Source organism: Tenrec ecaudatus, chromosome 9 (genome assembly GCF_050624435.1).
Source record: "Tenrec ecaudatus isolate mTenEca1 chromosome 9, mTenEca1.hap1, whole genome shotgun sequence".
NCBI lineage: Eukaryota > Metazoa > Chordata > Mammalia > Afrosoricida > Tenrecidae > Tenrec > Tenrec ecaudatus.
The window spans coordinates 3,731,189-3,737,165 of NC_134538.1; the positions used below are offsets into that span (position 1 = coordinate 3,731,189).

General features: G+C 39.1%; 1 non-coding gene across 1 annotated transcript; it reads right to left on the reverse strand.

Moving 5' to 3' along the window:
• Positions 1-356: 356 nt before the first annotated feature.
• LOC142457490 (U6 spliceosomal RNA) lies at positions 357-463 on the reverse strand. The gene has a single exon (XR_012786218.1). It is a non-coding gene; the product is annotated as a U6 spliceosomal RNA (small nuclear RNA).
• Between the last annotated feature and the right edge of the window lie 5,514 nt (positions 464-5,977).

Sequence of the window (5,977 nt, forward strand, 5' to 3'; positions counted from 1 at the left end):
TTCTGTTGCATGCCCTAGCGTTTCACCTTGGTGTGGTGTGGTATGATCGGGTGTAATTCCCGCACTGTGTCTCCAGTATTGTGCCCAGTTGATCTATCTGTCAGTGAGGGACCTCGTGTCTCGTATTGGTACCAGCCCCATCATCCTCTTTGTGCTCTGAGCAGGATATCATTTTCAGGGCTTGGTGGGCCAGGATGTGTTCCACTCTCTCTTTCTCTCCTTTCATTTTCTCTGTGTGCTCTGACCAGACATGTCCCTCTTCCTGAGCTGTAGCTTCAGTGCTTTCCTCTGAAGTGAATACTTCTGCAGGGAGGGGTGTGCTGTCCATGTAACTGTGATTGGCTCAGTTTTTTTTTTTTAATATGGAATGCTTCATGAATTTGCGTGTCATCCTTATGCAAGGGCCATGCTAATCTTCTCTGTATTGTTGCAATTTTAGACTATGTGCTACCAAAGTGAGCATAGCCCAGTTTTGGCCTCAATTTTCCATCATTCTTACCAAAAGACTACAGAAATAGAGGTGATCTATAGACTGTATGTGCACTTTCACTCACATTAAGTATGCATATAAAAAATAACAAATGAAACCAAGCCAACTACTTTTAAGTTGATTCCAACTCATAGCACCGCTGTTCAGGTTTTCTGGGTCATAAATCATTAAAGACACAGAGAGTCTCATCTTTCTCCCACAGAGTGGTGGGTACGGTGAAATTGCTGACTTTGCGATTAGCAGCGGAACAGCTATCATACCTCACCACCACGACAGGATTCACGTATGCGCATGGATATTCCAGAATCACATAGTCTAGTCCTCAATTATTGATGTTATTCATGGGCTTTGGAGGAGGATTTTTCTTCCTTGACTTACTACTCACACTAAGCCAACTCCTAACTTTGCAGTCCTTGGCATGTTAGGCCCACTCATGCAACTAGTGGTGGGGCTCAAATAATTTAATGACTCATTAACTGCCCCAATGACCATTTAAATTATTAAAAAGATATACTGAAAGCCAGTTTATTACTTCATGAAATTAATACTCAAATAAGAACAATAAAAGAGATACATGAAACTAGGCTATCATCTAAGAAAGTTTAAAACATTAAGGAAAAATGTTAAATAATACTTGACCAAAAATTTAAAAATCAAAAAATGTTATTGAAGATATTTCCATAATATCTTGTGGGAATTTGAGGCACAACCCAAAGCTGAAACAAATGACAGCATGTCACCCTCCGGTTGTTTGGCACTTTTCTTCTTTACTTCGTATGTGTGTTTACTAATGTAGCAAACACAAGGGAATAAAAATGTAATATTTGAGTTTAAAAAGCATAATTAGGTTTATGAAATAAATAAATAAATATTGATGTTTATAACTATTGGAGGAAGGAATATTACTGTAAGTACTTGGAATATCGTGTTGCGTAGATAGATGTTATTTTTTAAAGTAAGGAATGTAAATGTGAGAACTCTGATTAAAAATGCCAATTAACAACCAGTCCCTGTAATTCAACAAAAGTGTTGGTACTGGTTCTACAACCCTTACACAAGCATCTAATTCCAGACCACCCATTTCACAACATCCTAATCCATGTCTATTTGTCAGGTATGCCCATTGCCTGGAAGGCACAGTGGGTTACTATTGAGATGCAAACCTCACAGTCAGCAGTTTGAAACCTCCAGTAGGTTCTCTGTGAGTCATAATCTACTCAGAGGCAATGAGTCTGGTTTGGGGTTTGGGCCTTAGTACATCTTAGAATTAAAAAGAGCAGCTTCCATCCTCCACACTTTTGCCCTAAACACTCTCTTCTGTACTCCCTTTCTCAATAAGGCCCCCAAAACCAATGGGATCATCACTACGTGTGGCAACAGCACCATCTCCCCGCCTCCTTAGAGAAACTGAGCTCCAGAATTGTGCGTGGACTTGCCCATGTGTACCAACATCATTGCTGATGAAAGCTAAACCTCCCAATCCTCATCTACTTTCTTCATATTAGATAACGTTGATCCCCCACTTGTCACGGTAAATTTAGAGAAGGTAAACAAAAAACGCATACTCTGACCATCCAGGGAATCATACATCTGAGACTCTGAATCAAGTCAAAATGGCAAGGCATAGACCATAGCAATCCCCCGGGAATGAATAGGTCAAGGTCAAAAATAGTCTATCTTTATTCTTGTGATTTCTTCTTGTGACCCTAACTGAGTGGAAATTTTTAAGGAGAGTTTTTTCTGTGACTTTGAGGACCCCTTTTATTTTTTAAGTTGTGGTGTCACTTACAAAATAGAATGTACAAATATGAAGTCTGATACGTTTTGACTACTGAACATGCTTTTATAACTATAAGACATAGAACATTTCCATCATTCCATAAGTCTAGCTCCAATACTGGTCTCTCCGTTGGTCTTACTGTGGTCGCTTGTATATCTCTGTGATGCTAGAAGCTTTGTCATTGACATTTTAAATGCCAGCAGGGTCTCTCTCTCTGGTCTTTTTCCAGTGAATCCCCCCACTAAAATTCAAATAAGCAGTCACCAATATATTTAGTGTCATATTTAATCCATCTCAATTAGCATCATATTTTTGAGATGTATCCATATTGTTGTTAGTCTCTGAGGGACTGTCTGTGTGGCTGTCTGTGACAGTAAAGATTTACAGCCTCTGAAACCCCATGGAGGGTCACTTTGAATTGGAATCAACCTGTTGGCAGTAAATGTGGGTTTTAGGCAGATGAAAGGCTGGTGATTGAGCTCTGGGAATCCCCTACCCCATATTCAAAGTATTTGGTTTTTATGCTGTTGTTAGGTGCCATCAAGCCAGTTTGAACTTGTAATGATCTGATGCACTGCCGAGCAAAGCACCACTCAGTCCTTGTACACCTTCACAATGGCTGCAATATGTGAGCCCATGTTGCAGCCTCCGTGTCAGTCCGTCTCCTGGGTGATCTTCCACTGTTTCTACGCTCTTCTACTTTACCGAGCCTGATGTTCTTTTACCAAGGACATTCCAAAGGACATGACAATAAGGCTCACTACCCTCCTGATATAGTTGAAGTTTTTTGTGCCAACCTGGCTGATAAACACATTTGGCATTAATTGAATAGTGGAGAGTGAAATGGCATGATGGTCGGACCAGGGTGAAGCTGCCTTAGTCAGTTACCTGCTTTAATTGGCAAGGCTCACTTCCTGCAAGACATCTCCAAGGAGAGGCTACCTGGACCTACCCCGATGCAGCCCTGGGTGCTGGAGCAGCCATATGGAGACCACTTACAGCACTGAGATGCTTACACAGTCACTGACTTGGCATTCCTCCTGCAGTTGGCATCATTGCATCTGCTTTGTGAGATGGAGGAGGACTTTGTGGATTGGTGTTGGACATATGGGATAATGTTGGACTTGTGGACTTGGGCAGCACTGGGTTGGATATTTTCTTGATGTGCACTTAACCTTTATATAAACTCTCTCTTATACATGAGTTTCTGTGGATTTATTTCTCTAAAGTATCCAGATGAATACATCTCCTTTTTTTAAGGAGAATTCTAGCTGTACTTCTCCCAAGGCAAATGTGTTTGTTTTTCTGCTAGTCCATGGTACTTTCAATATTCTTCACCAGCACCATCATTCCAAAGCATCAATTCTTGGTCAATCTGCAACTTTCCCATGAACATCAAGAAGTTGAAAATACCCTGGCTTGGGGCAGGCATGCCATCATAGTTCTCAACCCGACATCCTTGCTCTTTACATTTTTAAAAGGGTCTTGTGCAACATAACTTGTCCAATGCGATGCAGCCTTTGATTTTTTGACTGCTGCTTCTGTAAACATTCATTGTGGATTCAAAGGAGATGACATCTGTGATAACTTTCATCTTTTCTCTGTGTACCATGTTTTCTATTGATCCAGTTGTGAGGATTTTTGTTCCTGTTACAGTGAGGTACAATGCCTCCTGACGGCTGCGGGCCTAGGTCTTCATTAGCAAGCGCTTCAAATCTTTCTTATTTCAGCAAGCAGTGGCATGTCAAATGAAATCATAGGCCATTAATAAGACGTCCTCCAATCATGATGCCATGTTCCTCCATAGACAGACCAATGTCTCAGATTGTTTGGTAACCATGCAGATTGAATAAATATGGTAAAAAGAGACACACCCCTGACACCCACCTTTCCTGATATTAGACCACAAAATATTCCCTTGTTCTGCTCAAATGACTGTTTCTAGGTCCGTATACAGATTCCATGTGCATTATGGAGAATTCATTAATTCCCATTCTTCTCACTGCTAGTCATAGTTTATCTTCCATACAGCTGAATGTATTTTCATCACCAACGAGACTCAAAATCCATCTTTCTAGTATTCTCTGCTTTCAGTAAAGATCCATCTGACTTGAGCCATCATGTTCCTCTTGTTACATTCTTTTTCTGAATTCAGCTTGAATTCTGACAGTTCCTCATCAATGTATTGCTGTAACTGTTATGGAATTATCTTTAGACAATTTTACTTGCATGAGACATCAATGATATTGTTATATAAGTTCAATATTCTGTTGAGTCGCCTTTCTCTGGAATGGGTAAAAATATAGATCACTTTCAGTCAGCTGGCCACATAGCTGTCTTGCAAACTTCTTGGAATAGGTAATTGCACACTTCCTATGCTTTATTAGCTTGTTGAGCTATTTTAATGGATTATGACAACTATGTCTTCACTAATGCATGCAATGCAGTTTAGACTTCTTCTCCTAGTGTCATTAGTTCTTATGCTGCCTCTTGAACTGGTTAAATATCGACCAGTTCTTTGTGGTATAATTTGCCTATGTATCTATTCCATCTTCTTTTGATGCTTCCTGCAAAGCTTATTATTTTTAGCACAACACTTTTCAATATTGCAACTCGAAGCTTGATTTTGTCCCCCTAGTTCTTTCAACTTGAGATAAGCTGAGCAGTTTCTTTTTGGTTTTCTAATTCCAGGTCTTGACACACCTCATTATAATTCTTCGCTTGGTTTTTGTGAAATGTCCATTGATATTTTCGGTTCAGCTCTTTGACTTCATCATTTCTTCCATATGCTTTAGCTACTCTATGATCAAGAACAAGTTTCAAAGTAAACACACACCATTGAAATTTCTGATATGCAGGTCGAAGTCTAACTCACATAATCCCTGGAGAAGAATTCTACTCATTAGAGAGGAGTTCAAATATGTCATGTTCCTAAATCGACGTGTGTGAACTTCTCTTTATCAACACCCTTTCCTCCAGGTGGTTTTTTGCCCCCCTGGGTCCCATTCAGAGGCACTTGAGAAGCTTGCAAGATGGCAGTGTTCTCCTTCTAAAAGGTTTTTAAGTTGAATTTGAAGTATACTACTTGCCAACATCATTTCCACTAACGACAGCCGTGCAAGCACAGAGTATGCAAATAATTTCCACACTCGTTGGCTTTCATGTGTTCTGAATGCTCTTCTAAATTGACGTGATACCTATTAAACCGGAAGTGGACTTTTAAAATATGAAGCACATTTAATCAATGGGGCTTTAGATTAAATAATAACAGATGAGATGAATTCCATAACTTGACATAATGTTTAATGAGCATTACTCTTGATTTAATAATCTAGCTATTAAAACATTTTTTAAAATATTGATAAATTAAACACTTATCTCAGAGTAAGCAATTATAAACATTTCCATTCCATATTTATTTTCTTGAGTTCTGACAGAATTTTTAAGTCTGAATCATATTGAATAAATCTTTGAATCTTCTTTTTCAATAAAACTCTAAGCATTAAATCTTAGTGTTGATTACACCCAGCTCCTTGTTGAATTACAGAGACTGCTAGCAAGCATGAAGGAATATTTATTATTAAATTCACAATATCAAAACTAAACCAACTGCCTTTGGATCAATTACAACTCACAGGAACCCTATAACACAGAGTAGACCAGTTCCATAGGGCTTCTCACACTGTACATCTTTAGAGGAATAGACT